At 38.1% G+C, this 9742-nt stretch overlaps 1 non-coding gene across 1 annotated transcript; it reads left to right on the top strand.

Moving 5' to 3' along the window:
• The first annotated feature begins 2414 nt into the window (after positions 1-2414).
• Positions 2415-2541, top strand: LOC150050202 (small nucleolar RNA SNORA24). The gene has a single exon (XR_016538746.1). It is a non-coding gene; the product is annotated as a small nucleolar RNA SNORA24 (small nucleolar RNA).
• Positions 2542-9742: the final 7201 nt, after the last annotated feature.

Raw genomic sequence — 9742 nt, 5'->3', positions numbered from 1 at the left:
CTGATTCTGCATTGGAAAATGCATATATTTAGGTGATGGAGTTGTCTTACTTGAACCAATATCTTTTTTTTGTATGCCAGTTCTGGAGGTTGGTCTCAGGGCTTGAGTACTGACTGTCCTTGGGCTTTCTCAAGGTGAGAGCTCTACCAATTGAGGCACAGCACTATATCTAGCTTTTTCTATGTATGTGGTACTGAGGAATTGAACCCCGGGTCTTCATGCACGGTAGGCAAACACTCTACCACTAGGCCACACTCCCGGCCCTGAATCTTTTTTTTTTTTGTCAGTTCTGGGGCTTGAACTCAGGGCCTAAGCACTGCCCTTGGGCTTTCTAAAGGCTAGAGCTCTACCGCTTGAGCCATAGCATCACTTCCAGCTTTTTTCTATGTATGTGGTACTGAGGAATCAAACCCAGGTCTTCAAGCACGCTAGGCAAGCACTCTATCACTAGGCCAAACACCCGGCCCCTGAATCTGTCTTTTAATATGCAAGTTTAATATCTACCTGAAATGCTTGGGACTTAAAGTATTCCAGATTTCAGAATAGTGGGAGAGGATATTCTCATGCAGTAATGAGATGCTTTGGGGATGGGACTAATGCCCAAACAAAAAATTCATTTATGTTCCACATATACCTTACACAAATAGTCTGGAGGTAATTCTGTAGTACAATATTTTTAATATGCCTACATTCTGTGACTCATGATCCCTCAAGATTGTTGGTAAAGTTTTCCATTTATGGAGACAAATTTGACATTTTTGTTTAAGGGTTACTCAACCCGTTCTAGTATTGTAACATGTATGTCTCAGTTTGGATTGCCCCACAAATCTTAAAATGGAGATTTTAAGCATAAGTAGTTTATCTGGGAGTGATTCTAGGAATCATTAACAGGGAAAAGGAAGTAGGCAAGGGGGAAAAAGAAGATCAGGAAGGTATATCTTAATGAGAAGTTGTCTCTATAGGCATCTGATGCTTGATCTTACTAGGAGCCTGTGGGTGACATTGTAGAACTTGCAATTATGCTGGAGGGCTGGACAGATTGGGCATTATCAATCAATTCTTATTAGTCATCAGTTGACAACTCTAGCCAGTCTCATCTGCAAATCCATTGCAATTCCAATGAAAACTTCAACAATTGTTTTGTAAATTTCAGCACACCAATTATCAAGTGGATATAGAAAAATGAAAAATCTGTAATAACCAACAAAATACTGAAAAAGAGAACAGAGTTCAAAGAACCTAAACTACCTAACTTTGAGACTTTAATACAGAGCTACGATTATTAAGATAGTACGGTACCCTCGGAGAAAAAAGAAAAGCAGAAATGTAATGGAACAGAATGGGGACTCCAGAAATAGACACACAAATACCATTGCTTTATCTTTCCCAAAGGATCACAGACAATTCAATGGAGAAAGGATATATTTTTCTAATAAATGGTGCTAGTATCCCTGTACAGGCCTTATACTCTTCACAAAAATTAGCTAAAAATGGATTCTAGACCTAAATGTAAAATGTGAGACTACAAAGCCTCTGCAAGCAGATGTAGAAGATGTATATTTATATGGGAGATGAATTTTTAGATCAATGCTTGAGCACATCTATAAAATGAAAACTGATATAGTAGATTTGATTGAAATTAAGAATTTCTGCTTTGCAAAAGGCACATTTATTTTGTCTATCATGGGGCTTGAACTCTGGGCCTGGGAGCTGTCCCTGAGCTCTTCAGCTCAAGGCAAGAACTCTACTATGCTAATCTACACTGCCACTTACTTCCAGTTTTCCAGTGGTTAATTGGAGATAAAAGTCTCATGGACTTTTGTCCATAGCTGTCTTTCAACCGCGGTCCTCCGATCTCAGACTCCTGAGTAGCTAGGATTACAGGTGTGAGCCACTGAGACCTGCCTACAAAACATACTTTTAACAGGATGAAAATCAAAGTAAGAGAAAAAAACCATGAGGAATACCAAATAAAAGAGTTGCAAAACACAACAAAATCCTTACAATTCCATAAAATAAAAAATTATAATTAAAAATATAAAGATGGCCAGGTGCAGTGGCTGATGATAATAATCCTAGCTACTCAAGAGGCTAAGATCTTAGGATCAAGGTTCAAAGTCAGCCCAGGCATAAAAGGACATGAGACTCTTATCTCCAATTAACCTCTAGAAAACAGGAAGTAGGGCTTGACTCAAGAACAGGTTGGTGGCCTAGAGCTGAAAAAGCTCAGGGACAATGCCCAGGCCCAGTTCAAGCCCCATGACTTCCCCATGTATATATATATATATATATATATATATATATATATATATATACACACACACACACACACATATACTTACATATATATACGTATATACATATATGTATAGGACCTGTACATATATAGGACCTATACATATATACATATATACATGTATATATGTATAGGACCTGTCATCCATGGCAGTTTTCCTTCCTAGCCATGGAAGGACATGATTCTTGTTGACAAAGCAGTCAACATTTAATGGGTTTCAGATTTGGACTTGCACAAGATCATGTGGAAATTACACATACACACACACATACACACATATGTATATATACATACATGCATATATATATATATAGTCAAACTGGACGAAAGAGTACATAGAATATAATCCTGATTTTGCAAATAATAGCATCAGTCTAAATTCTCCTTCCTTTCTAAAACTTGAGCAAATGAAATTATTCTATGAGAAGGAATTATAGGAGAGATAATATGACAGGCAGAGAAGAAAATAGATCCCTAGACTAGAATAGGTGAAAAGGCTCATTTTTTACCTTAAATGGTAAAGAATACTCAGCCTGAGCATTAAACTTCTCTCAGAGGCAAAGTTACTCTTTACCATTCTGGACTTTTTTTTTGCCAGTCCTGGGCTTGAGCTCAGGGCCTGAGCACTGTCCTTGGACTTTCTCAAGGCTAGAGCTCTACCATTTGAGCCTCAGCACCACTTCTGGCTTTTTTCTATGTATGTGGTACCGAGGAATCGAACCCGGGTCTTCATGCATGCTAGGCAAGCACTTTAACCACTAGGCCAAACTCCCGGCCCCCATTCTGGACTTTTTTTTTTCACAAATGTTCCTGCAGAACCACCAGACATTTAGACATTGATAGAGTTTGCCTTGCTATACTGAAGATCAAAGCCTTCTTTCTTTTTTCCAGCAGCACACAAATTTCTCCTTTTTTGACCATAAGGACATGTGACATTCTTGTATACTTGAAGCTCATGAAACCATACTTTGAATGGATTAATATGCCCTCCATTCATAATGTTGAAGTCACAACCCTTAATGTATGATTCTTAGGAGATAAGGCCTTTGAGTAGAATTCTCATGAATAGAATGAGTGTCCTCATTAAAGATGTTTCAAAGATTTTGCTGAAGTTTCTCTTCTTTCTTTCTTTCTTTCTTTCTTTCTTTCTTTCTTTCTTTCTTTCTTTCCTTCTTTCTTTCTTTCCAGTCCTGGGCTTGAGCTCTGCGCCTGAGCACTGTCCTTGGACTTTCTCAAGGCCAGAGCTCTACCACTTGAGCCTCAGCACCATTTCTGGCATTTTTCTATGCATGTGGTGCCAAGGAATCGAACCCGGGTCTTCATGCATGCTAGGCAAGCACTTTAACCACTAGGCCAAACTCCCGGCCTCTCTTTCTTTCTTTCTTTCTTTTCTTTCTTTCTTTTTTTCTTTTTTTTTTTTTTTTTTTTTGCCAGTTCTAGGCTTGAGCTCAGGGCCTGAGCACTGTCCTTGGGCTTTCCTCAAGGCTAGTGTTCTACCCTGAGCCACTGCACCACTTCTGGCTTTTTCTGTGTATCTGGTATCGAGGAATCAAACCCTGGTTTTAGTGCATGCTAAGCACGCACTCTACCACTGGGCCAAACTCCCAGCCCTTTCTTTTTTTATTTTTTTACTAAGACACAGAGAAGAGTCCCTGTGAACCAGGATGTGGGTCTTCCCCAAACACTGAATCTTCCAATGTCTTTAGACTTTTAGAACAGTGAAAAATGTCTGCTGTGTGTATCCGTAGTCCATCTACTTTTGTTATAATAAACTGGACAAATAAGATATGTCCATTTTATGCATATGAATAGGAAAATAACCAAGGATGCATGCCAGAATTATGAAAGGTGGCTGATTTCTGAACAATGAGATATGGATATCTTGTATATTCTTCTGATTTGTGCCCTTAATTCCTATACACTGATTATGTTTTACTTGTTTATAAAACAGAAACAGCAGCTGAGTGGTATATAGGGAGGGCCAACTTTTTTTTTTATAACCAGACAGATGGGGGTGAATAACTACCCATGGTGATATATTTATTTAAAGCATTAGTTCATTAACTATATATTCTAAGATGTACAGAAAAATTATTTTAGGAAAATACCAAATTAGAAGTTTTTGTCATGGCCTTCTCTATGCCCGGCAAGGGAAAGAAAAGTATATTTGCTTGTTTTTGTTTTCCTCTTTTTTTTTTTTAAACCAGAGCATTGATGGGCTGAGATTTTTAATGGAAGGAGAGAAAACATGAAGTTGAGAAAGTGAAATTAATCTTCATGAGAACAAAAAGAAAAGACACAGAGAAGAGCTAAGATAAGTAGAAACTAGAGGAGAATAAGAGAGGAGAGATTGAAGAACCACTTTTAGAGTAGAAAAATGGAAGGAGGAAGATATATACAAAGGGTACAATTCAGTGTGTGCATCCTCACCTTACCAGGAAAATCTGTCCTATGTTTTCACATCATCCTCCAAGACTTTTCAGTCATAGCACTTTTTCTTTTGCTTTTTTTTTAATTGTAATTAGTAAAAGGGTTACATGATATTTGCCAGATAGAAGGTGCATTAATTCACATACATTGATACCCTTTCACATGTCTTGGTACCCGTATCCCCCCACACACACACCCCCCACCCGTCTTGGTTTTCCCCCCTTCCCTATCAAATTTCAAATATCCAAATACAAATAAATTCAATATATCAGATAACAAAGTGAGATACTATACCAATATGAGATAACCAAGGGACAGCAAAGGAGATGAGAGACAGCATAGTACATTAAGGACAACAATCATTCATTATATGGCTTTTGTTACACTATCCTGGAGGTCCTTTCAATTAGCTTCACATTATATGTCCTTATGTATCAAGATTTTGCTCTATTGCAAATCTCTGCTAGTAGAGCCCAAGGTTTCTACTGATTAAGTCATAGCACTTTTATTGACATTCCAATATGTGAAAGGGAATGTAAAATTAAAACTGAACTTTAGTATTTGGTATTTCTGTTTGAAAAATTTCCACAGTATGGATGGCCAAGAAATAATCTATAAAGACAATGATTAAGCAAAGGATATTTCAAAGCTTACTTCTTTAATTTCACTTCTTCTGTTTGCAAGGGTCTGCCACTCAGTCCATCTGCTGTTCTATTTTGATTGCTTTGGGCAAACAGATGCAAGAGGAGAACACCATTGCCTTTTCTGTTTTATATAACCCCAGGGACATAACCATAAGGTTAGTCAGGTTTTCCCCTGGAAACACAAATTGCAAATGACTGAAAAACACCAAAGAAAAAAATTACTGGATGTTTGAAAAGCAAAACTAGGCATTATCTAACACACTTCCCTGTGGGAAGCAGGGAGGAAAGGGGATCACTATACACTTCCTGGTGTGTGCGTGTGTGTGTGTGTGTGTGTGTGTGTGTGTGTGTGTGTGTGTGTGTGTGTGTATAAGCAGACATGTGCATGTATGCCAGTTCTGAGGCTTGAACTCACAGCCTGTGTGCTATCCTTGAGCCTTTTCATTCAAGGCTAGCGTTCTACCCACTTGAGCCACAGCTCCACTTCCAGCTCTTTGTTGATTAATCGAAAATAAGTGCCTCCCGGATGTTCCTGCCCCCTTCCTTGGCTTCCAAGGTGATCCTCACCTGATCTCAGCCTCTTAAGTAGCCAGGATGACAGTTTGTGAACCACCAGTACCCAACTCCTTTGGATCCTTTACAATTCAGTACATTGAAAATAACTTTTAAAAAAATTTTTTAATTTTGAAAAAAACTTTTAAAAAATACACAAGTAACTGCATACCCAATGCTATGGACATGGTAATGGAAATATAAACATAACTATATAGACATAAAAACCTATGACTCTATAGACATAATATTTTATTTCATAAATTAATATGTTTCTATGACATACAAACCCTTAGCCTAATTTTGACTAAGTTCTAAATACTAAGTCCCAGTGATTGTAAATAGAGATTCCCTTCTTGAACACTTGTTTGTTAAACTTGTCATTTAAAATATGATGCAAAAATCGTTAATAAATTCTTTAATAAAAAATAATGAAAAAATACACAAGTGACATAAAATTATGCAAGCATCACTACTTCGTTACGACATTTTTCCATCACTTCAAAAAGAAAACATTTCCACTCTACCTGCTGGGGCAGTTGATTGGCGGTGGCCTCACAGCACAAACAGGCAGCTCAAGGTCTGCCACGTTTTGAGCAGAGGATACTCTGGGCTGCGGAGGTGGAGTAGGCCCAGGTCAGGAGGATGGTGTGGCCTGCCGGCCTGCATTCTGAGGCAGACACCCACACCACAGAGGCCCCTTCAGTTTCTGTTCCTTGAACTTCCCCTTCCCGAACCCACAGCAGCCCCATTGGGATGAGAAGGGGACCTGAATCTATTGTTCTGTCCACTGGCCTCCACATCTTCTTTCCTGCTTGTTTCAGTTTCCTTGAAGAGGGGCAGGCAGAGCTGGATGAATTGTGCTGGAGAGTCTCCAATGAAAGGGAGGAGATGAGTCCTGTTTTTAGATACCCTGCATCAAAGCCTAAGTTTGATAGGGGTTGTTTTTTGTCTAGGTGGGGGACTTCCCAAGCCTTTTGGTTCCTCAAAACATTAAACATAGAGGTTCCCTAAGACCCAGCAATTCCACTCCTTGGTATTTACCCAAATGTCTAGAAACAAGAGCATACTAAAGCCACTAGCACAACCATGTTTACTGCAGCACTATTTACCATAGCAAAGATACGGAACCAACCCATATGCCCCTCAGTAGATGAAAGGATGGAGAAGATGTGGTACTTATACACAATGGAATTCTATGCTGCCATCAGAAGGAATGACATCACCCCATTCGCAAGGAAAGGGAAAGACTTGGAAAAAATCCCATTAAATGAAGTAATCCAGTCTCAAAGGAGCATAGACTTCATGATTTCCCTCATTTGTAATAATTAATATACACTTAGGATTCTCCTAACAGAAGATCACAATAGCACAAAAGCTGTGTACATAAGGTCTTACCAGATGAGTCTAAACAAAATGAACTCTAGATTAACGAAACAAGAGGTTTATCTTTGTGATTGCTGTTCTTAATATACTATGTGAAGTTATTTTCTCCCTTCTTCCACATATTGTTAATCTTATGAGGTTACTGTTTCTTAATTTGTATACTGGGATACTATATATACACTTATTTGTTTATTTGAAATAGGGAAGGGAAGGGGGAAAACATGACTAGAAGGGAGAGGGAAAGGGGGACAAAAACATGAGAAGGGGTATCAAGGTTCGAGAAGTAATGTACCAATTACCTACTGTAACCCCTCTACACATTTTCCTGACAATAAAATATAATGAAAGAAGTCTGATAATAGTAATCAATATCCAAAAGAAGATACTCCAAATATCACACAACTATCAAAAGAAGAAGAAAGAAGAAGAAAGAAGGAGGAGGAGGAGAACCACCATACCACACCAAGTCATAATCCAAAGTATTTCCTATGACTATAATGAAATTAGACCTGGGAAAGCTCCTCACAGAAATAATCTATGAGGAAATCTTTTCATTTGTAGATAACAGAAAATTTCTGTCATGGATTATCATTTTGAAAGTCTTCAGAATAATTGTTTTAGCTGTACAACATTGATTCTATTCTCCCATGAAAAAGCATCAATAAAATGTATAGAATCTAACAACTAAACTACAATTAACATCTTAGTAAATAAAAAATTCTTTCCACCATTGTCCTGCCTCTTATCAACCACTAATCTAGTCTCTAGGCCTGTAGATTTTCATATTTTGGACAACTTATATAAATAGAATAGTGGGATATATAGCCTTTTGTGTTTGGCTCCTTTGATATAGTACAATCCTTTTGAAGTTTATCCACATTAGAGCAACAATAAGAATTCATCCATTTTTGGATCAACGACCTCAATATCAGACCTGAAACTCTGAAGCTTCTACATGAGAAAGTAGGAGAGACACTGGAACTCATAGGCATAAGCAGGAACTTCTTGAACAGAGTCCCAGGGTCACAACGGAATGGAGAGAGACTTAACAAATGAGACTGCCTAAAAATATAAAGTTTCTTCACAGTTAAAGACATAGATTCTAAAACAGAAAGACAGCAAACCAATTGAGAAAAGATATTTATCATCAATAAAGCTCAGACAAAGGCTTATTATCCAATATTTAAAGGGAACTAAAGAAACTAACTCCCTACCCCAAACCCAACAAACCAACCACTAAATAGGCAAGGGAACTAAAGAGAGACTTCTCAGAGGAAGAAGTAAAAAATGGCAAAGAAACATATGAGAAAATGCTCATCATCCATGGCCATAAAGCAAATGCAAATAAAAACAACTTTGAGATACCACCTTACCCCAATCAGAATGGCCAATATTCTGAATTCAGACAACAGCAAATGCTGGTGGGGATGTGGAGAAAGAGGAACCACACTGTTCTGCTGGTGGGAATGTAAACTATCATAACAACTCTGGAAAGCAGTTTGGAGTTTCCTCAAAAAACTAAACATAGATCTTCCCTCTGACTTATTCATATCACTTCTAGGCATCTACCTGATCAACATGAGACAGGATATGATAAAGACACCTGCACAGCCATGTTCATTGCTGCATTCTTTACAATAGCCAAGAGATGGAAACAATCCAGATTCCCCACTACAAACAAATGGATACCAAAAATGTGGTACATATATAGAATGGAGTTCTACATAGGCACAAGACAAGACAAAACAATGGAGGGAACTAGAGCAAATCATGTTAAGTGAGATAAGCCAAGATTAAAGAGATAAAAGGTGCATGGCTTCCTTAACATGTGGTTATTAGCTGGAAACAATGCAAGAATGATGGCAGAACACAGAGAATGAGAGAGAAAGAAAACAACCGAATCCCAGCAGTGGGAAGAACTGTACATAACAGCCAACCTGGAAGAAATGGTTTCATTGCCAGTATTCAAGGGGTTAAATGTTTTGTACTATGTAAGTCTAGAGATTTTTGTGCATTCCAATATTTATAAATTGTATAGACTAGAACAATGATGCATAGTATTAAAAGGTAAAGTAAATGTGATAATTGCTAAGAATAACTATGTCACAGTATTGTAAAATATATGTATCCACTTAGTTGTAACAAATAAAAAGGAATTCAGGTCCAGGAGTTTGGCCTAGTGATAAAGTGCTTGCCTAGCATGCATGAAGAGCCAGGTTCGATTCTTTGGTACCACACACATAGAAAAAACCTGGAAGTGGTGCTGTGGCTCAAGTGGTAGAGCTCTAGCCTTGAGAAAGCCCAAGGACAGTGCTCAGCACCTGAGTTCAAGGCCCAGGACTGGCAAAAAGGAAAAGAATTCATCCATTTTTAAGGCTGTTTAGTGTTCAACATTATGGATGTACAATTTCTGTTTGCCCCCTTTTTACCCCTT

The sequence above is a fragment of the Megascapheus bottae genome, chromosome 18 (assembly GCF_031878675.1).
Source record: "Megascapheus bottae isolate mThoBot1 chromosome 18, mThoBot2.hap1, whole genome shotgun sequence".
Taxonomy (NCBI): Eukaryota; Metazoa; Chordata; class Mammalia; order Rodentia; family Geomyidae; genus Megascapheus; species Megascapheus bottae.
The sequence above is the reverse complement of the archived record's forward strand: the minus strand, read 5'-3'. Positions and strand labels throughout refer to the sequence as shown.